The sequence below is a fragment of the Lathamus discolor genome, chromosome 4, assembly GCF_037157495.1.
Source record: "Lathamus discolor isolate bLatDis1 chromosome 4, bLatDis1.hap1, whole genome shotgun sequence".
Lineage (NCBI taxonomy): Eukaryota > Metazoa > Chordata > Aves > Psittaciformes > Psittacidae > Lathamus > Lathamus discolor.
Genome location: NC_088887.1, coordinates 98649783 through 98673461, shown reverse-complemented (window position 1 = coordinate 98673461; position 23679 = coordinate 98649783). Strand labels below are relative to the sequence as shown.

The 23679-nt window shown below is 40.0% G+C and overlaps 1 long non-coding RNA gene across 1 annotated transcript in view; it reads right to left on the bottom strand.

The window, feature by feature from the left end:
* Positions 1-20437: 20437 nt before the first annotated feature.
* Positions 20438-23679, bottom strand: part of LOC136013816 (uncharacterized) — a 48276-nt gene continuing 45034 nt past the window's right edge. Inside the window, exon 3 of the long non-coding RNA XR_010612400.1 lies at positions 20438-20458. This is a non-coding gene — a long non-coding RNA (uncharacterized LOC136013816). The remainder of the gene's footprint in view (positions 20459-23679) is intronic.

Genomic DNA, 23679 nt, shown 5'->3' with positions numbered 1-23679 from the left:
CCCCTTCTGCCTGGAACCAACCAACCCACTAATGCATGGTACCTCCAGCATCTTCACAGCAGTCATTGAGTCTTTACTCACCTTTACGTAAGTCCAGGAACAGGTAAAATTGAAGTGTATCAGGTGAATGAAGTGGGGACTTAAAGAAATACAGTGGAGGAGCTGAAGCTGAAGCATGGAGAAAAAGGAAAATTGATGAGAGATGAAAATGCAATAAGAGGGGTAAGAATATGAAAAGATTGTATGGTCTAGAAGTGGGAAAGGTGAGAACAAGATCTACTGTGCTCAGTCTGATATAGCGTTTGGGGGAGATTGACGTTATTGTTGGGGAAGGGCACTTATGAAATAAAGTTATAACACTTATTCCAACCTTATTCAAGCTGCTAATCTGATTCTTCAAGTCTGCCTTTCCAGGAGGCAAAGTTTGAGGATGTGTGGAACAGATCATGAAATCTTCCTTTCTCTAAGAACCAATCTCTCTGAAGCATTTTCTTTCCTTTCTAAAGCTGTTATTCAGCAGCCATGGATGTCTAGCATACTGAGGTTAGCTCCCATGTCTGGTCCAAGAATGCTGACTTTCACAAAATCTTGGTATTTTAATCATTGTATTACGTGTTTTCTGGCCAACAAAGCAGTAATTTATTATCTGTTATTGTTAACACATATCAATATACCAAGAAGCAAGAGTGGAAATACTTTCAAGAGAAAGGAGAGGGCATGTTGTGGAAGTATGATGCAAAATTATGGCCAGGTTAATCCTTGCTTGTGAGGTTCTCCAAGGAAGCTTTCCACATAAAACTAGCAATTTATGCAAGCATAAAGTGTTCCCAGCATAAAACATGAGAAGCTTTTTAGGTATTCTGAGTGATGGATTTACAGTGGCATTTTAAAGACCAGATGCATATCAGAGTTTTTAGATGCTGTTGACTTAGGAAAATAGAGAGATCCCAGAAAAGACTCTGAGCCAGAAAGATTTCATAGAAATTCTCAGTGTCTGGAAAGAACCATAATGAGTAGACACAGACTACAGAAATAATAATTTAGACTAACTATAATCTGTCACACCAATTATTAGATGTCTATACTACCCTTTTAGTAATATAAAGACTATTCCTGAATCAGTTTGTTTCTCCTAAAAGATCTCTTTACATGGATCCACATAATTCTGTCATCTAATTATAGTTTTTGTTTCTCCAAGATCTCATATTTGAGAATCTGTTCATTGGTAGTAGTGGAAACAAAAATACGGCTTATAGAAACATCCTGGAAAAGGAGGAGTAAAGGTTAGGCACAGAAAGAGATTCTTCACCAAAGTGGTATAAAAATGGACTGGCCGAACCTTCTATTAGGCAACAACCTAGAGCTGGCTTCTCACAGATAGACCTTTACATTATTCTCATCCAACGCTCTTTCAATAGATAAAATGCTCATAAGTAATGCACCCTTTACTTCTCAGAGGTCTCTGTGGGATATTTATTTGCCAGTGCACTTGAAGGCAAGGCTGGGATGATCCCAGATTGTTCCCCTCAGCCTGGGAAAAAACTGTTGCAGAACTGCCTTCCTAGAACTGTCTGCCCCAATTCTGAAAGAAGGATTTGAGCTTACCCTAATTTTCCTGACAGGCTGAGAAAAATGAGAGGGCTCTCAGCCCTGCACTGCTGTTCTTGGGACCAGACTACAGGTGACCACACTGCTGGGTTTGTCCAGGCTTCAGCTGTTTTTCTGTGTGCTTCTCCATTCTCCCAGGCTCTGCCTTTCCCATTCCCAAGAGCTCTGTGTCCCTCAGAGCCCCCAGACCTAGTCCCAGCTGACCATAGCGGGCCTGTTAGCCTGACATAAACTAAAATTTTAGTTTGAGGTACCTCACTAATACTGCTGGCTCTTGCTTCTGTGGGAGCCATGGCATTCATTTCCTAACTTTTTTGTTAAAGCTATTGTCTTTATTCACAATTAGAAAGAGCTGGATACACCCGTTGATATTGAAACAGAATAAAAAAATGTTAATTGCAGATAGCTCTTGAGCACTGTGTCAATCCTATTTTGCATGTTAAAGTGGGACTTCAGTGGAATAAAAGCTTTGTGCTGCTCCTCAGCACCAGGGAAGTTCTCCCACAGTGCTCCAGTTCTCTGTCAACAGCACACACAGCTCAAAGTGCCTTGGGAGCGGTCAGAAACGTCTTCTGCTTGAAAGGAAAAATATTTGTTGCATGGCATTAGGAAAATGATCTCTCCATCTGTACAGCTTCTATTTTGTACGTAAGTCAAAATGACCCATGCTGTGCCAAAGCTGGAACAGAAGGTTAAAGCTGGCTGCTGCTGGACCTTATTCCCCTCCAGATTTTGCACAGGTGGAAAGCTGGCTTCAGCTCTTTCAGCTTGTGGTTTATGGACTGCTGAGCTTCCTCACACACTTCCCTTTTTTTTAGCCCCATCTGATTTACTTTTGCTTCAGCAAGAAAAAGATGGCTTTGTTACACCAAGGATATTCTGAGTAACAATCTCCAGATATTCGCCCTATATATGTCCTGCAATAAGTACTTAAGAAACTGTGCTTAAACCTCTTCAATTACATATAATAGTAAGCCTGCAAAAGTTTCTATATGCAGGTTTTCCCTTTTCACTTCTTGATTTGCCTCTGAGTATGATCCAGAAAGGCTCAGAAACAGCTGAGGCACTTGGCTTCAGCATTTATTATTTATTATGTGACTCCTTAGAGCATGCAAAGAGAGGATTTATCACCAATCTACTCTATAAGTTTTTCAGAGCTCTGAAAATAATTTTTGAGGATAGTTTCCTCACTTAGACAGGAGAAGAAAATTCAGATATTGTTCTAAACTGGAATTCCTGTTCAATGTGATAAATACATTTCCTGCTGGCATTATGCCGTTTTAAGAGGTGGGATGCAAATACTTCCCTTTTTAGGCAGACCACTGTGAAAAGTGATGTACTTAGTGAATAACAGGAAATTAGAGTCTCTAATAATCCATCTCTGATATGGGCTACTTTTAATATTTTTCATCACCTTAGGCATGTTTGGAGAGTGTTCATTACAATGGAATGTCCCACTTACATTGACATCATTTCTCTGCAATAAAATTACAACAGTTAAGGGCACCTGGTTGTGTGCCTTAGTAAGTCTTCTCACCCACTCAAATTCCTGCAAGCTGGCCAGCTGCTCTGTGGGTTATGTATGGCAGTCTGTGACACAGACTGTAAAAGAACAGCAATGGGAAGTGGGAAGATATTGAATATTAAAGAAGTTTGTGGAGCATTAGGCAAATTTTGCTTCCCAAACAGGGTTGGCAGGCCACCAGTATGAAACATCTATCAACCTTGATTGCTCACATATCTGAAGCTCTTGCTTTTATTTCTCCTGCCTTTGGTGCTAACATGTCTTTCCAGGTGAGCATTATTTCAAGTGACAGGGAATTACTATAATTCTAAAAATAATTTATTATCTTCCAGGAGCAAAGGTCATTTTCATTTTGAACAAATAAATGTCAAATAGTGGATGATATACAGGATAATAATGCATGGGCAGCCAGCCAGAGGAGATATCTGTAATTAAATTCAAGTTCAGGATGACAGAGAGCCAAGAGACAAAAATCTGAATGCTTTTAGGCAAGTTATCAGAGTCCATTTTACTGCAGTGTGTGCTGTTATCTGATCCCCTAATCCTGCCTGTGCCCTGAGCTGATCTCATAAAACACAGAAAACTCTGTGGGATGAGGGGTCCTATAGAAGTCCCTCTTATCTGAGAGCCCAGGCAATCAACAGGACAGCTTTATGTAAGGCACATGCTGGTTATTTGTGCTCTGTGAAGTTGCAATGTTTCCACCAGCAGAGAAGCTACTCAGTGTCTTTGGCAGTAAACACAATAGGGAGAGAAGCATGAAGTACTTAAGGACAAAAGCTCTTCATAAGACATAACTTGCTGGATACTGTGGGACACATAGGCAGCTGTTTGCCTCCCCTGTCCCACTCAGGTTTTAATTTGAAACTTCACTTTTTTCCCCCATACTTTTGCACAGTCATCTAATACTTGTCAGTGCTACAGTATCCAGAATCAGAATCATAGAATCATAGAATGGTTAGGGTTGGAAAGGACCTCAAGATCATCTAGTTCCAACCACCCTGCCATGGACAGGGACACCTCTCACTAAACCATCCAACAGAAGGCTTCGTCCAACCTGGCCTTGAACACTGCCAGGGATGGAGCACTCACAACCTCCCTGGGCAACGCATTCCAGTGTCTCACCACCCTAACAGGAAAAAATTTCCTCCTTATAACATGACATCTGTGATTTGCCTAATTCAAAATGTCAAATGTTATGTCATATAGCCCTATTACTACCGCTGTAAATAGATGTCTACATCCTACTATTAGAGGTGCAAGGGGTCAGGAAGTGGAAAATGCAAGTTCAGATGCGGCTTGCTCAGGCATTTGGCGGCTTTTGGAACTGGGAGAAAATGAGCAGCTGTTTACTACATTACCTTCCTATGCAGAGAAAGGCTGTTTGTAAGCCTCACATGTGCATCCAAGATTTCTTGCCATTTAAGGATGCTCTGATCTATGTCTTGATCCAGGCCCATTCATAGCCACAACTTGAGTAACAGCTGTCAACCAATTAATTTCAATGAGTAATTAACAGAAAGAAAATAATAATTTGTACTCATGCCATAACAGGAGATAATTCTTTAGGCACATAAGAATCTTTTCAGTAAATTTGACACGACAAACTCACTTCCATATTGTGGTGGAAAATTAAGAATTCTCAACTTAAGTGGAGCAAAAAATAACTTTCTGAGAACTCAGTAAAACCAGATTTTTCACTTTTATTAGAAGTCTGCATAGTATATGATTGAACTACTCCTGGGACGACAGAACTCTGCAAATGAATAAGTAGACAACTGCAAATTGCAAAGCAGATGTTCTGCTGACCTTCTCCCACTGGAATATGCTAGCTGAACTGATTGGGTTATTCTCTCTCTCACCCATCAATAAATCAGCATGTCAACTAGATGGCAATGGAGGAAACTTTTAACTAAGTGGGCAGAAATATAATTGCACAATTCCCAACAGTGTTGCTAACAATTGGTAGTTAAAATGCAATCACATTCATTACAGAAGTATTGCAACTTAATCCTTACTAATTTTTATATGGTGTTCATTATTATTTTGTTGCATTCAGCACTTGGTTCTATGAAACTAGAAAAAAAAAAAAAAGAATTTGGGACAAGTGGGGAAGGAATGTTTTAATGATGAAGATCATTAGTCTGAGGAATAATGTCCTAAAGAAAGTAGTGTAAGCTTTATTGTTTAGGAATATAGAAATTGCCTGGACAGAACATTGGAAAAATGCAGAGAGTAACTGTGAGTTCCTTACCCTGGCACTCCAAAAGAAAAGGGAAATGTGTGATCATGATAATCTAATAATCATTTTAATCCCTAAATCCTATGATACTCTTGTTAAGTAAAATGCTTGAAAATTAAACATATGGCTTAAAGTTGTGTTGGATATATTCTTATCTGGTTCCATGAATATACAATATTGAGCTCAAGAAAGTACCACAATCTATCCTGCTTCTCTTCATTAATACTGAATAACCCTTGCAATATTGTAAATATGGGGGTTTTTTACTACTTTTTTGCTAGCTTGTGCAATGGTATTGAGTCAGACCATATTAGGAAGAAATCTTTTAATTGAGTCCTGAGTTAAGTAATCTGCTTCTTCATTGTATGTTAGTTGTAGAGTCAAAGGTGTTAAAACCACAAAGCCACCACATTAAGATTCAGTGTTGCACAGTAAAGAGATTTTGTAGTCTGGAGCAGCGTTGGTTTCTACATAAAGGCAGTCCCGAGGATATATCACCTTGCACACAAGCAATCTTAAGAGGGTATATTTAGCAGATACAGTATTTGCATACTTGCCAACTGTTGCCCTCTTGCTTTGCACACTGAGCTTTAGCTGACTTGGCACATCTGCTTTCCTCTTGCTGCAGTCATTTTATCCAACAAGGTGTCAAAGCTTGTGTTGCTGTGAGGAAGATTTAGTAGGAATATTTTTGAGGTGCGGGGACTTAATAAAACAATTTTTAGAGTAACATCTGTCGGATGATAATTTAGGAAGTTTTCATTCCAAATAATTGGATTACAAATTGTGATACACATTCCAGATTGAAGTTATGTGTTGGAGGGCTATCACACAACTATATTCACAAAGGTTTTCTTTCTCAGAGGAAGAATATCTCTATTTGTTTCAAGGGAGCAAACTGTCTATGACACATCTGTGCTTTCTCTCCTTCTGCTCAAGAAATTCAGGCACCCCACAGAGAGGAAGAACTGTTATGCTGAGCAGAAGGGGATTTCAGGGCTATGAAAGTTACTTTAAAAGTTGCTTTCTTGTCAAACCTCCATCTTCATCAACACTTACAGGGTACAGAAATGCCCCAAAACAGCACAAGAAATGTATTTTAAAGCCTGGCACTGCTGTAACTCCATGAAAGTCTGGTATTACTATAACTGCATGGAAACTATCACGTTATGCAAATATTCTCTTTAATTTGGTTGAAATATTCACAGAGGGAAGTACACTGAATGTTGGTGAAAGTGTCAGAACCTGACCTAGAACTAATTTCTTTATTATCATCCATGAGTTAATATAAAGAGCTCTGGAATTCTCTTGCAATGAAGTGCTAGGTAACTGCCACAATATGATTAACATATTAATTTTATTCATGCCAATTTTTTGAATCTACATGTTTATATTCCTCACTTCTGGCTTGCGAAACCTCTGTCCTGGGGAAATGAACAGATTGTTAATAAGCAGGCAATAAAACCTCCTTGCTGGGTCAACACTGTATATCCCTATCTGTATATCCCTGAGTTCCAGCAGCAGCAGTCTTATTCCCTTTTCTACAGAGATCAGTACTTAACTAGTAAACTGCTAAAGGCCCTTCTGTGTTGTGACTATCTTACTGGGAGCACTGGGAAGTGGTCAGACCTCTGTCACGTGTCTCCTTGCCCTCTGCTCTTTCCCCAGGCGGAACACCTGGGTGAACTGGTCCTCCATCTTTCCTTATGCATCACCTTTCTGCTGTTCTGCTAGGGTGATGTGGTAACCCCAGATATCTGCTAACAGTACCAGAAGTGAACCTCACCATGGTTTATAGAGGAAATCATAGAAGAATTAAGAATAGGGTTGAACTCAATACTTGAAGACGTACTCCCAAGATTTACAGTGATCAAGGCTGGAAGAGACAATCTGACCTTCTACCATGGTCTATTTCCTGAGTCAGTAACTTTAACATCATTACCTCCATATTAAGCTGGACCACTTTGGTCTTATTAAACATACACTTTGAGAAAAGAATCTATCCTTGACTTCAAAAAATCAGGTCATAGAGAATTTATTAGCTCTTTTGTACCCAGTGGCTAATCAGGCTCTCTGTTAGAAGTTTGTGTCTAACTTCTCATTTGAATTTGGCTTTACATCCAGCCACTAGTTCTTGATGTGCCTTTCTCTGCTAGATTAAAGAGCCATTCAAGTAACTGGTATTTACTCCCTGTGAAGGTTCTTACATGCTGTAATTAAGCTGTCTTCTTATCTGTTTGATAAGATAAACAGATTGAGCTCTCACTGTTCTCTCTCTTTTTTTCCCCTTCCAGCTATCAAAACATATCTGCAGCTTATTTCTATATCCTCTGTAGTATTTCAACATCCCTTTTAAAATGTTGACGTCGGGACTGTATACATTATTCCACATCAGTCCCAATAATGTCACACAGAAAGAAAAGTCAATTTCCTCCTCCTACTCACTATTCTGTTGTTTATACTGACAAGAATTGAATTAGCACTTTTTGCCTCTGTATCATACAGGAGCTCATGCTCGTGTATTTTCCCTTAGAACTCAATTCTATTTTCAGGCGATGCTTTCCAGGGTACAGAACTTCTTTCTGCAAGAATGGTCTGCATCACCTGCTTTAAAATGGATCATTTGGTATGGCAAGGCTGTAGCCTACCATACCATGAGATCAGCCTCTCTCTTTCTTTGACAGTCCTGTTACTCTGATAGTTTTTTGTATTGCATCAATAGGAATTTTGTATTAGCTTCCTGAACAGGTGAGACTGTCAAATATCATGGAATTTCTCACCAAAGTCTACAAAAACTCCTAGAATTAACACTGATAAAGATATTGATGGCAATATTTTTTTGAGATCTTTGAGACAGCCAGATATTAAGCTACTTGACATGTAGTGTATTGATACCCTAGAGAGCTCCTTTGTTATTCACAATATTGTGAAATACTAAACCAAAGACTTTGTAGAGGTCTGAACGATACTATATCTTTGTAGTTACCATTGCCAACAGAACTTGTAATCTCATTAAAAAATTAAATCAGAGTTGTCTGATAACAGCTAGAGCCTTAGAATACACTGACTCTCATTAATTACTTGCATTCTTATATCTTAATTCTCTATATACTTATTCCTAGGTTAGCTGTCCTGTAGCAGATGCACTTAAGTGGCTGTACAACTTTCAGGTCAGCTTGCTGCACTTCTGAATACTGGCACAGAAGAAGCACTTTCAGGATTTTGCACATTTGAGAGACTGAGTGGGAAATTACACTGCTGACAAATGTAATATACAGTTACTGTCTTTTGATTGCAAGTAGTGCAGGACTGACAGTTATAGAAATATTTGTCATCTATCATCCATTAAATAAGGGAATGCAACTTACTTCAGCAACATACACTTTATAATTCAAAGACCTCACTCTGCTCTTTCTGAACAGAGTCTGTGTTTTTTTTAGCATCTTTGCGTTTTTAGCATCACTATTAAAATTGCCATCTAGCATGTAATATATACCAGTGCCAGGGCTTCTTTTATGCCAAATATGTTAATTCCTTGATGCTGTCCTCTAACTCAGACAGATACAGACTTTCCCCAACACCTACTGCTTTTTACTGGTTGCCTATTCTTGCCATATATTGCAAAAGTTTTCAGCGGCACACATGAAAGCAAATTTCAGGAACCCATAGAACCTCATGATTGAACCTGTTCTTTTGATAGGGTGATAAATGATGGCACATCAGCCTCAAATGCATACTGGAGTTATCAGACAAGCACTAATATCTGCTACCTGTGTATGTTTTGTGCAAGGAACCATGCCAAATGGTGGGTATTTAACTTAGTTTACCACTTTGTGACAGAGACTTTAGCTAACCTGAAACACATTGCCACACAGAATTTTTAGGTTGCTCATTACACCATGACAATTTGATCAAGGGTCTGAACTGAACTGACCAGTAGGGAGGGATTCAGTTGCCAATCATGATACTCTAACGCATGTGTCCACATAGAAGTGCCTGAGGCATCAAAGCTCCCAGTACAATGGGTGCTGCCCATGCTTTAACATCCAGTGCCATTTCACATGCAGTAGCTGAGATATTGCCACAGATATGACACAGGACCTTAGGGAGACTTAGTCCTCCCACACCAGCGGCCAGAGGCTGCCAGTTTACTCCAGCCATCCCAAAAGGCACCTGAACATATGCAGTTCAAGTAACTGCATATGGACCAGCTCTGTTTAGTACTGCTAGCAGAGATGAGGACAAGACCTCACAAGGCAGGACATCTGTCCTGGATGGACTCACATGTCTCAACAGGGGTGTCTAGTGACATTCAAGATGGTGTGTCCTGCCTGGTATCCACCTACCAGTCCCAAAGGTCTCCACAGGAGAAGCTGAAGAGGGACTTTTTAGAAGGGAATATGGGGATAGGACAAGGTAATAGCTTGAAACTCAAACAGGATAGCTTTAGATTAGATATAAGGAAGAAATTCTTTTCTGTGAGGGTGGTGAGACACTGACACAGGTTGCCCCAAGAAGCTGTGGCTGCCCCATCCCTGGAAGTGTTCAAGGCAAGATAGGGAAGGGCTTTGACTAATCTGGTCTAGTGGAAGGTGTCCCTGCCCACGGCAGGGATGTTGGACTAGGTGATCATTAAGGTCCCTTCCAACCCAAACCATTCTATGATTCGAGGATCTTGGATACCCTGGGGCATTTCAAACAGCAGTAGTTCAGGCAGTTGAATCATTCTAGGTAGCTGGTCAGAGGAGTCATTCTCCAGGCTTCACCAATTATAAGGCTTCTCACTGAATTTAACAGGAGCTTAGACAATCAAGTTATGCATAAGCATCTTAATTAAGGCATTTTGGTTATGAACAGCTAAATTAAAATGTCTTGATTTTGAACAGAATCCCACCTTTCTGATTCCTTCGTGTCGGCCTGGAACTGAGCCTTTTTATTTTTTTTAATGTTTATTTTAGAATCTTGTCCTCTCATACTGAGTTACTTGCCAAGATAGGTTAGTCCTCTGAGGCAAAAGTGCTGCTTTTTAACTGTGTAGGATTTAGAAACTTTGGTTGACAGATCTCTGTAGTCCCTTGAAACTCTTCAATCTCACAGTGGTGGTATCTTTTTTTCTTTCAATAAAACTTCTCATCCTCAATATGCTTTGAAGCATTTTAGCTACTTACTTTTACCCCCAAGATTAAAGCAGTGTTAATTTTACCCTTCTTCAGCTCTACTCAGTAGCACCTAAGAGTCTGAGGCAAAGTCTCAATTTTTTTTCAATTGTTTGAGTCAAGGGACTTCAAACATTCAATTCCTTCTTTGTACCATGGCAGCAGATGTAGCTCATAAAAACAACTGCCATTAAAAGAGAAGTTTGGTCTTCAGTCCATAAGGTCACTCATCACAGACTTTGACAATTCCTCTATTGTTAAACCACAATTGTCAAATTATCTCCTAGAATAACATAATGCACTGGAAAAGTTTTAAATCTAAGTCCATTTATCTTCTTGGTGATGAAAACATCTTTTTAGTTTCTTCTATCAGGCATCGATCTCATGTGTGATGTCATACTAATAACCCATTAGACATTGCACTTTTTTCTCTTGCTAGTCCTTGTTGTATGTTGTTTGTCCCCAGACAGGGACAAAGAATTGAGCTTTACACTTGAAATGGGGTGTCCTGTACAGTCACCCTTATTATCTGCAGACTTTGATCTCAGTTCCTTGAGACTGCCTTTACCCGATCCGTCACAGGTTATGTCTTCTATATGACAGAATACCTTGCTTTAAACACCTCCACAGAGCTAGAAGAGTGGAGACACCAATCACATAGTATCTAATCTGTTGCATTTTGTGTTTAGGGCTCCCTGAGATCAGGGGACTGAGCTCCTGGAAGGTCAGGATGTGATACTTCTTGTATAGTGGGACAGAGAATAAGTCTGATGAGATTGTGATAGCATGTGTTGTAGGCATGATGTCTTTTTGCATTTAGTGCATGCATTTTTGCCCATGTCTGCTGCTATTGAGGGCTAAAGATTTTGGGAGCAACCAAAATATGTTGCTATACTGGGATCACATGTAATACAGCCAAGTATAAAAGCCTGGCTGTCACCACTCAGATGAAAAGTGGAACTTCTTATCTTACTGCATGGTCATAAAACAAAGTGTAACACTAACTTTTCATTTACAAATTCATTGGTCATTTGCATTGGATTTGTCACATGAACATGAAAATTATTTCAGCGTAAGGCCTACTGTCTGCAAGATGGAACCCATTTCTAGTTCTTTCCCCCAAACCCTCTGCCTCTGGAAAATCTGCTTTTGCAAAACACCTCCTATTTTGGTCTTGAACAAAAAGTGAAATTACTGCAATTGTCTAACCCTGCATCCCTCATAATCAATACAACTAGAGATAGGCAGAGTTTAGTCCATAAATTTGTGTTCAGATTTGAGTTGTGCAGTTCTGAAATTATATTTTAATTCCATGTCAGATCCATCAAATAACTCTGTAAATCAGCCACAGTATTGGTATACGTTATTCTGCAAAGAAATGCTCTTATCTATGATGTATGACTCTAGAAAAGAAGTCCATATGATATATAAAAGGGAAAATAATTATGTCACTCAATGACTTACATATATAATTCCTTTAACTACAGCTGTACTCCAGAGAGGAGAAATACATGTAAAAGAAAAAGCCCAGTATGATCAATTTTAATGTGCAGAAGACAGAGCTCTCTAATCATGTGCTGAATATAAGAAATAAAAGCTAATAAATCTCTGTTGAGGGCTATTTGTAGTGAACCTCACTAACCCTAATCTTTATTCAGCAGGTGGTCTTCTGGTGTCCCATGGAGAAGTCTCTGTTTCTCTGTCCCTAGCAGCCAGACTCAGAGTACAAGTCAAAAAATGTATTTCAGGCAATCATCTTTAATCACACATTTTATTGGCGTTCTAGCTGACTCTTCCAGAAGAGACTGCAATTTCACCTTTATTCCCCTACATTTTAAGGCAAGAGATTTGATTTTAAGGGTTTCTCTACTGACTTTGTGTGTCAAGTAAAGCCACTAATACCACCCTAGGAAAAAGTTTGATCACAGTCATTACAATCATGAAATGATTTGTTAAATGGACACATTTGACCACATATTCTTAATATCCATTTTACTGTCTCTAAAGTCATAAAAGATTTTAAAATGTAGCCGTCTGATATTTCCTTTTACATTGACAAAGATGGTGATTCTGAGGCTTCATTTGGCTCCACACTTAAATTTTGCTTGACATGCCAAATTTACTTCATAATTAGCAGCATTTCAAAAACCCCTCACCTTTATGATTGCGAACTAGGTGCTACATTCCCCATAGAAGTGGATGCTAATTAGAATAACTTTTAACCTCCCAATTACACAAAATCAAAGTTTACAGACTTGCTGGAGGAAACGTGCCCACATGAGAAGACACTGATTAACACAAACTCTCTGCCAAGCATTTTTTAATCTTTTATTCATTACTGCAGGACTCTGCTAAATCAGACCTTAGAGTTTTCCCTTTACTTTCCATACAGAAAAGGAGACTTTTTCTCTGTATTTCTTACAGAGCTTCAGAATAATACTTTTTCTCACTTGAGTCACAGCATTCTTTGAGGATGTTTAAAAGTGAAAGAAATCCTGATTGCTAGTGTTGATAAATGCCTACAAGTGACCCTCATCACAAGTATTTTTCACAGATTTAAGGTTAATAATCATGATTTCTTACACCCTGGCCATGGTGCCTGGGAGAAGGAAGGGACACATCTTGTGTCCTGTCCCTTCTTCACCTTTCCTTCTTTAATTCTGTGGCGCAAAACTGTTAGCAGTTGATTCTTCCTGGTCACCCCCTGCTTGTTTTTTGCTGTTTGCACTTCTTTCTTGCCATCCTTCATCCAGATCTGTTGCTGTAATGGTTCTCAGGCAACATGAAATTGTGAAAAATGGATTCATGCTGTTTCACGCCTTTCAGCACAGTTTTTAAACAACAGAAAATCATAACAAAACCTCTTTTTCAAGTGGAAAAAAACTAAGTAAACTAATTGAATTTCAGCTTTTCTTACCTTTTTATTGCTCATGCAGATTCTTTCTCTTCTCATTAGCTCCCTCTCTTGAATTTCTCCTTTCTATCTAGACTAACTTATATTTAAAACTTAGGAAAACAAATCACCCAGACTGTTGGGCTTGCTCATGGGGGTGACTTTGCCAAAACAAACTTTTATTTAGTCCTTTCAGAATATAAATGATTTAAGCCACATCTCAAGGCCTGGGCAAGAGCCAGCAGGGTGCTTATAAGAAAGTAGTCAATAAACACTTTCTTTTAAGCAAACTATAGTAAAAGAGAAATTTGGAAACTGGTATCTCCAGCAGCATTTCTATCATTCTGCCTGAGACTGTTTCCTTATGGCAGTCTCTCCTCAGAGACCCATACCCTCTCCAACCTCTTGCGGGCAGAAATACTGAAAGGTGTATCTTACCACATGATGATATTGGATTAATCACTGTACAGTAATAAACTATGACAGACAGTTTATGACAAATAGTTTGTCATAGTCCATTGCTATGTTATATTTTCACACTACTCAGGCATTTTTTTATAAACCCTTTCTTTTTTAAAGTATATACTGCAGTTCTGGCCTATACCATGATCAGTAACACACAGTGCCAGACTCTAACCTGAAAGACTTTATAGTTTGTGTATGAAAGCATTTATACTGTTAAACATTTCAGTTGTAAATCCTGCCCCAGTACCTTCAGGCACCATATCAACATACAACTGTGTGCTTACCAATGCTTTCTCTAACTTCTTTGTAGTAGAACCCTTTGAACAGAGTGGAGAGATGTGACAAGCCACAGTTTCCTATAAACAAATAGCTGATCCTGTTGGCTTAGTTTGGGGTTTCTCACTCAAAACTAACATCTATTATAACGAGTGATGTCCCTCAGGGATCGGTGTTGGGACCAGTCTTATTCAACATCTTTGTTGCTGACACGCTTGTGAGGTGGGCTGATGCCAGCCTTACTGAGGTTAGCCATGACAAGTGCAAGGTCCTACACCTGGGTCGGAGCAATCCCAGGCACAGCTACAGGCTGGGCAAAGAAGAGATTCAGAGCGGCCCTGCTGAGAAGGACTTGGGGGTGTTGATCAATGAGAAAATGAACATGATCTGGCTTCAGTTTGCGCTCGCAGCCCGGAAAGCCAACCGTATCCTGGGCTGCATCAAAAGGAGCGTGGCCAGCAGGTCGAAGGAGGTGATCCTGCCCCTCTACTCTGCTCTCGTGAGACCTCACCTGCAGTATTGTGTGCAGTTCTGGTGTCCTCAATATAAAAAGGACATGGAACTGTTGGAACAAGTCCAGAGGAGGGCCACAAGGATGATCAAGGGACTGGAGCACCTCCCATATGAAGATAGGCTGAGAAAATTGGGACTGTTCAGCCTGGAGAAGAGAAGGCTGCGTGGAGACCTCATGGCGTCCTTTCAGTATCTGAAGGAGGGCTATAGGAATGCTGGGGAGGGACTATTCCTTAGTGTCCTGGGTTTACCAGGAGCCGTTTTGCTCCTTCTTAGTAACTGGCGCAAGCTCTGTGTTTTGACTTCCAGCCTGGGCAGAGAGCTGATAACACCGATTGTTTTTAATTGTTATTAAGTAATGTTTATTCTGGCCAAGGACTTTGTGAGTCTCATGCTCTGCTGGGGACGAGGGGAGGCCGGGAGGAAGCAGAGACAGGACACCTGACCCAAACTAGCCAAAGAGGTATTCCATACCACAGCACGTCATGCCCAGGGAGGTAACTAGGAGTTACCTGGAAGGGCACTCTCTCTCTTCGGGGGGGGGGTCGAACTTGTTCGGCGATGGTATCGTATTCTCTTGTTACTTTCTCTTATCAATATTATCATTGGTGGTAGCAGTAGTGGTTTGTGTTACACCTTAGTTACTGGGCTGTTCTTATCTCAACCCGTGGGAGTTACATTCTCCTGATTCTCCTCCCCACCCCTCCGGGAGTGGGGAGGGTCGGGGGGGGGGGGGGGGGGTGTGAGAGTGGACGAGCTGTGTGGATCGGTTTAAACCACGACACCTAGGGACTGTAGCGATAGGACAAGGGGTAATGGGTTAAAACTAGAACAGGAGAAATTTAGATTGGATCTAAGGAAGAAGTTATTTACTGTGAGGGTGGTGAGGCACTGGAATGGGTTGCCCAGGGAAGTTGTGAATGCTCCATCCCTGGCGGTGTTCAGGGCCAGGTTGGACAGAGCCTTGGGTGGTATGGTTTAGTGTGAGGTGTCCCTGCCCATGGCAGGGGAGTTGGAACTAGATGATCTTAAGGTCCTTTCCAACCCTAACTGTCCTATGATTCTATGATTCTGTACATTGTACACATTTGGCATCAAGGAAAATAACCTAGAAATTTGACTTTCCTCCTGTTTCCCTGGACTGCTGACTGATTAGCTTTTCTGGTGGTGATGAAAATAATGTGTGAAAACCTGCTAAATTTTTGTAGGGAAGTCTCTGAGCTGTTGGAAGAATCAGAGACACCCTCTACAGAGGAGCAAGCCATGAGATCTCCAGGCAAGGAGGGCTCTTTACAAAAGTAAAAGCAAAGCGCCACAGTGTTTACCAGAGAGAGGAAAATATTATGAGGGTGCTTGCAGTAGCTTGGATGAATCTAAATTGCAATCAGTGAATAAACCATACTAAACCCTTCTGTTGTGGCTGACAGTAACAAAAAGGACTGAGGAATGGGTATTCAGGATCTGCCCTGACAAATAGCACAAACATCCCAGAGGGTCCTTGTCCCATCTTTTAGCACCTGAAAGAATCAATGCATTATCTCCGGGCACTCTTCACCAGAAAGAGTCACTCCACTCACAAGCATTTGAAGCTTTCTGCAAAACACGTGAAAGATAGCACAGCTGGAAACTAAGGAAAATGCAACAGAACATGCTGTATGAAGAGCAGTTATACGCTGATTCTTTGAGAGGGTCTAGCAGAAGCCCATGTTGTGCCTTTCTCTTCTATCTTATGGATGTCTATGGGATAAGGCTCATGACTTTTTCTGTGTTATCCCTTCACTCATGGCTTGGATCAATAGTAGCAGCTGCCCGCATCCCTCTGAAGAGCTGAACTAGGCTCTAAAGATACTTTTCCCTGGTCTAGCATGGAAACAGCACCTTTAAAACTCTTCAGTGACTCACATTTTTTAATACAAAGTCTATCTAGCTCTTCTTCAGTGAGCTGCATCCTCCTCAACACCTCTCAGAGCGCAGAGAAGGTCTGAAACTGCTAATCTTTGCCACAGAATAAAAAAATCTTCCCTCAGTCCTTCTGGGCATCTGCTATGCCTCTGAAATGTAGTAGTGACTAGACAGATTGTGAGTACAGAGCCTAAGCTGAAAAAACTCAGTATAGTGGTTCTCTTCCCTTTTGATCATATGGGGAAGTACCACAGTGCTAGTAAAGCAAGCATTCAGTTTACATTGACCACAATGCCAGTAATTAACTCACTGGCTAGTTTCTTGTAATCTTAGTTGCAACTAGTGTATGTAAGATGAAACTTTTCCATGTTAAATAATCAGCTGGTCTTTGATAAATTTCCTTCCTGCACAGAATCTGAATCATTTTACACAAATGCCTCTGTATATAAATTCCTTAAAGGGCAAAAATGAAATGTTGCACACACACATATTCCCTTTTTTCATAAGCTCTCAAGTTATACCTATTATTGAACATTATGGATCCCCTTTTCCTATGCCAGTGGAAAATTCTGAATGGCTTGGAAACACAGAAAACACAGAAGAGCAATTCAGTTGCCATGAAAATCCCAGAAATTGGCTCCTTTTATTATCGGCACAAATGTGTATAGCAATATTATTTTTAGAGGTGCAACTAGGTTGGTAATATTGAGGGACAGGGAAGGGCAAGACTTTTTAAACTTACAGGAAGAGGCTTTTACATTTCATAGTATGACATTTCTTGGATTACTTACTTCCTAGTTTTTCCTGATTCCCATCCCCCAAATTTTACAATCAGCTGCATAATTTGAGCCATTTGACCCATAGCAGCAATCCACCTTCTGCCAGAAGGCCAGTGGAAATCCAAATGTTCTACTAGCATTATTCCCAGCAGTGATTGCACCCAGTGGTTGTTTCAGATGAGCTCAGGAAACTCAGAGAGCAATTAACACTAGTTGTCAGTCTCACATCCCATTGCAACAGCCATCCAGAAGAAGTTTTCTCTTTAAATGCCACTTGTGTGCCTTACAAATTAATTAACATAGGAGCTTGCTTGCAGTTCAGTTGTTCAATTCTTTATGTAAGTGACCTTAGAGGGTTGCATAACCCAACCCAACACTCTGATTCACTGCAATGTTCTACCATATTTAGTCTTATTAGCAGCTATTTGAGAAATGCTGCTGCTTACCCTGGAGAGACATCATTTACAGTGCTATATAAAGGTCTCCATATTTTTCCCTCATGAAAAGAATTACTGCAGCATTCTTATCTCTAATGCAATCCAGAATAGGAAACACTCATTGATTTCCGAGGAGGCATTTTCAATATGGTGACCTGTTCCATGCTTTCATTTGAAGTGCAATTATAGCATGAAGTACTAGGGTGGGAGGTATGTGTTGTAAGGGAAAGATCAGATATATGTTTTTCTTGGCATTTACTGAGAAAAAAACTTTGCCCATTTCCTAAATGTTAATGAACAGCATACACAAGGAGAACCAGTGGATTTCTTCACAGAGGTTAAATATCCACCATGCTTGCACCAATTGCAATGACAGCATTCTGAAAAACAGTGTGAGCACCCCTCCTGCTAGCTCCTTTAGTGGCGGAACAGCCAGAAGGCAGACCTGCACTGCATGAGCATTTTAAAATTGAAATCAAGGAATAGACCCTTTGTCTCCTTGTCCTTATGCGCTATGGTATGACTGTAATTTTCTGGGTTTTGGCAGAGATACCCCCAGTCTTGTCAGTGCAAGTAGAAGAGGAAAAGCAAACTTGGGGCTAGTGTTAGCCTATTTGCCAGAAAAAACACAATTTTTGCTACTTTAACCTGAGCACGTTATAATTCCATCTGCCTCCCAAAATATGAGGGAATCAAATTCACAGTTTTGACATGTTACCAATTTTAATAGGAAATTACTTTATGTTGGAAAATATAAAACTTTCATTCTGGTCAATCTGGAGTTTCCCCCACACCCCCACCCCCCCCGCCCCACCTTCTTCGTGAGGCTGAGGAATGACTGTTTCCTACCTCTTCTAAGTAAGCCTCAAACAGGCTCTACAGACTTCATCAGAAAAATGTCATTTTGAATCTGGGAAATATTAAGAAAATCCTGAGAAGTGAACAGCAAATTTCATACAAGGCACAAAGCTCCCATGAGTACCTACTGCCAAAAGTCATATCTGAGGGCATTATACACCTCGTAAGAAGAAGCCAGCACCTTTGAATATCTGTGATTATTTTATTTATAACTTTATTCCTTTTCTTGGAGAAAATGAAAAAAGGAGGTACCTATATCGCATACCTATCTATATTGGATGCTTCAAAATAGATTTTTTTTTATTCTGTATTATCAAGTTATACTTTGTCTTCTGCTATATATGATATACTTAAAACCTATAGCCACTGGAATTGCTTGGTAGTTTTATGAAACTTTAAAAATGAAATATTTATATTTTAAAATTATTATTGTACATTTGGAATGAATTATTCATATTATTTACAGTGTAATTGTTGTTTTTCTCAGCACTGTGGAAGGAAAAAAGAACAACATTAAATGAAAGAGGCTGGGTTTGGGATTTTTTTGGGGGGTGGAGGGGTGAGATAAAAGAGGCTAATCAGCTGCTAACCATTTAATCTCAGACAAAATTGCAGTAAAAGATTATGAGAACCTAGAGTAAAGAAAGACCTTGACAGTACTGTCAATACCATAAAGATCAATGATGCCACTATGATATGATAGGGAAATGTCAGATACTGCTGTAGGTCACACATACAAATATACCTTGTGGTTTTAGCCCCTCTGTCTTTAAGAAGAATTTTGCTTCTGGAAAACAGATATGCTCAAATCACCAGGGCAATGGGGCTGTCACTGTCCTGAGTACAACATTACAGCCACCTTCACTGTAGTTACCACTTATAAGATGTTGCCTAGTGTTCCAACCTATCAGTCAACTACCACAACTTTGTGGTGTCATGAGCTTCCTGCAGTTAAAGACAGCAGTGTGATAGCAGGTCTAGATGAGTGGGCTTAGGGGCTATAGAGATGATAGATAGGATGGAGCAGGGCTCAGTCACCATGTTTCATGACAGAGCCCTATGAAGCAACTTGCCTTTACTTTAACAGCTGTTGTTACAACTTTAACCCTACAAGCTTTTACCATCTGTGAATATGTTGGTTTTGTTCAGAGATCAATACCAACCTCCATCATGGTTTCCTTGTGCAGTCTATCTACCTGAAGTGGAGATATCAACATCATGGGACCAAGCAAATGGGACAGGACATTAGGAAATACTCTGTTAGTAGGAATATGTCACAATGCTGAAACAGATGTCTGAAATGTGCAATCTCTAACCTTGGAGATTTTCAGAATTTAGCTGGATGAAGCAAGAAGTACTAATTCTGCGCTGGTTTAGGTCCTATCTTGAGTGGGAGACAAGGCTATATGACCTCCTGAGGTCCCTTCCAGTATTTCCATGATTATGTGAAATGCACCTTAAATGTTCTATAAATAGCCAACACCTCCTTTTTTTTCACCCTCTTATTTGTAATGGAATTGCAGCTACTCAAGTACTGATCACATATTGCCCAACCAAACATCACAACACTGGACTAATGCTTTCAAGCAAAGAACAGTGATCTCATCTGACTATTGTGTCCTTTTGGATTTCAGAGATGATCTTTTCTTTGCCCAGTTCTGTGGTGACTTTACTTCAGTGAGGACGTAAAACTGCTTTCTTCTTGTTGAAGTTCTGACTGTTTAGCGAAAACATCTGTTGAACTTCACTATCAATTCAGTCTCCTTCTCACCGTCCTTTTGACCTGCATGTGAGACAGAGCAATCTGTAAAGAGAGTGGAATAAAAATGTCTGAGGGTTGTAAAAAGAAGGGAGCTGCAAGAGGAGGCTGGAAGAACTCAATTTAAACTGACTTGAAAGAGTAGTTATCATTGTCTTTTTGTCACATGGAGTCCTCTAGAAACCCACCCTGATTCCACTGATTATGTTTTTTTTATGAACTGTTAATGAACTTAGAGTACATATAAATTTGCAGATGACATGAAGCAGAAAAGTGTGCAGGCACTCTGGAGGACAGGTTCAAAATTAAAATTAATTAATTATGAAAAAAAATAGTGTGAAATCCGAAAGGTAGAATTCTGAGAGGAGGAGAGCAAAGTGCTCAATTAAAGGAGACATCGTATGAATGAGTCCAAAACGGGAAATGGTGTTGCAGGTAGCAGTACTACAGGGTACAATGGGTCAGTAGGAGTCAACTATGTGAATCTGCAAGGTGAAAAAGAGGACTCTAGATCCTTAGTAACAGAGGGGTTACACATAAGACTCAGGAAGAATAATCACAGGAAGTAATTATTCTGCTCTGTTTCATATGGAGGAAGTCACAACTGGAATAATTGGTCCAGTTGTGAGCCGTATACCCTGAAGAAACGTAAAACTATTGGAGCTTACAAGAAGGATAAGAGACTTAGAAAACATGATTTAGGAGGAAAGAACTGGGTTTGTTTTAAGAATCTTTGATTATGCAAAAGATTACTGTAGGGGTGGTGATGATTCACAGTACGGTTTGCTATGTCTCCACCAAACAGCTACTGAAGAAAATTTAAGACCTGATTCTTCCCCAACACAGATTGATGGACTGCATGATATCTTTAGAGATCCCTCCTCAACCCCTTCAGAGTACAATAAGTTGGACAAACCCATAGTATGTTCTAAGGGTTATCTTGCTAATCCTCTCTGAAATCTCTTAACCAGTTTTGTGGATAATTGTGTGAGAGCAGTGTGAATGAAGCAATTAAAACTCAAGGCCAGAGGGCAAAGAAATATTGTCAGAAAGCCTTGCTCAGATCGATTCTACTGGCTCTATTTAAATCCTTCTTTATCTGACACCTCACACCAACATCCTGCATCAGCCCCAGGGCACATTATGTATTTCTGGGAACTGCTTAATTCGGACTAACTCCCTTCCCCTCACAAAAGTAACATGTACTTGCCATGTGCTCTCTGATATCCTGTCTTCAGAATTCTTCTACAAATCATAGGGCATGCTCTTGTCAAAAAGATTCCATTCTGTTGAATAAGAATTTATTGCTGGGTAGACTTGGGAATGCAGCTTCCACCAAATCTGAGACTGTATGAATGTGCATCTCATTCCTCTAATTCATCAGCATTGAAGTTATGATTTTGGAGGCAGCATGGAGAGTGAGAAGCCGCTGGGAAAAAAAGCTCTTTACAGTAAAGATATCATTTAAATACTTGCACATACTTCATTGTGTGATATTTCAGCAACTCAGAGCTTTTATTATATTTTATACTTTCAGCACCTGCCTTTAAATTGCCCCTTCCCATGAGGGGAAAAAGCATTACATCTTTTTGCAGGTTGGAATTCTGGTTAGAAAACTGAGCAATGTACATTACTGAGAAAATGCGAGTCTCTCCAGCTGCAACACTCTGCTAGTAGGCACTACCCCACCAGTGCCTACTGGTGATGAATATTCCTCTCATTGCATTGTGTAATTCTGATCCCATATAAAATATCTTTCTTGACTATTCTGTACTTACATGGGGCATTCTCTGGGGGTGTTGATGGCTGCGCATGGTATCTGAATGATGTTGTTATGCACCAGATAATGAAGTAAAAAATGTTCTCAACCTTTTTAATTTTTTTTGATTGCTATGACTACATTTTAAGTACCAAGAGGCACCAGTCCAATTCCAGAACCCTTCTGTTCATGTTTATATGTTCACTTTCTCACTGTGAAGACAGTATTCCTCAATGCAAGCTGAAGATTCCCAGCGACAGTCTCAGCTGAAAAAGACAAACTCAAATGCATTTCCTCTTTCTTCAGGTGAGTTTTAGGGATCACATCTTAACAATTCCCTGGCAGGTTTGCACCCTGGTGACTAGTGCTGTTTATTTTGGCCCCTTCTCAAGATTTTCCATTAGTTCACAGTTATTCCAAAAGCACCAGTGACTTGGGTCCTCAGCACCTACTTTTGCTTGTGGTAATGACTGATCCTGTCCAGCTATGGTGAGTTGATCCTGGAAGTGTTGAGAACACAAACACCCTGCTAAAGCTTGAAACCTTCAAGGAAAGGTATTCTTGACAAAGTGCCAAAACAAGTTAAAAAAGAGGGAAGAGGATTTGCACATTGATTTATAGCAATGCCAAGCAGCACCAGGGTGTTCTGGAAGATCCTAGAAAATGGGAGACCCAGACAGGTCTGAGTTGGTCTGGCCATACTTCTCCTTACACCTATACATAGTTCCATCAGATCCTGGCATATAAAGCAAAATTTGCTCAATCCATCATGGTCAGGCACCTTTAACTAGACTCTAAATATGTGGCATTGGACACCAGCCTTTCATGTCATATCTGGGATGACAGTCTTCTCTGGGGTGGTGGGCTGTCCTTAGTTAGACACCAGGTGCCCACTAGTGTTGCTCTATCATTTCCCTCCTCAGCTGGACAGGGAATATAAAAGATAATGAGAGGCTTGTGGGTCAAGTTAAGGACAAGGAGAGATCACTCAGAAATTACTGTCATGGGCAAAACAGACTTGACTTGGGGAAAAGTTTAATTTATTACTAAACAAATCATAGCAGGATAATGAAAAATAAATACAATTCATAATATACCTTCCTCCTTTCTTCATTGGCTTAACTTTAAACCTCATTTCTCTGTCAAATAGCTGATCTTATTACTGTTAAGTATGTATTGAAACTAGCTGTTCCACCAGTAGAGAGAATCTTTTCTTTCTGTCCACTTTGGCTTCTTTCCCTGGCTGTAGTGGTGTATCTGCACATGCTACAGTTCATTATACTGCATGAGGGGTTTGATGTAGCTGTGCAAAGAGACTATTATGATTATTTGTGCCTGTTTGTTCAGTATAGCTGTCTCACTGACAATGCAAAATGAGTTAAACAGAGGAAATTGTTAAAACAGACTTTGAATCACAAGTTCTTCTGTCTGGATGAGAAGAACCTAGGTATACATGACTCTTTAGTATGGGCACAGCTTTTCATTTACTCGTTCATGCATTCTGGTC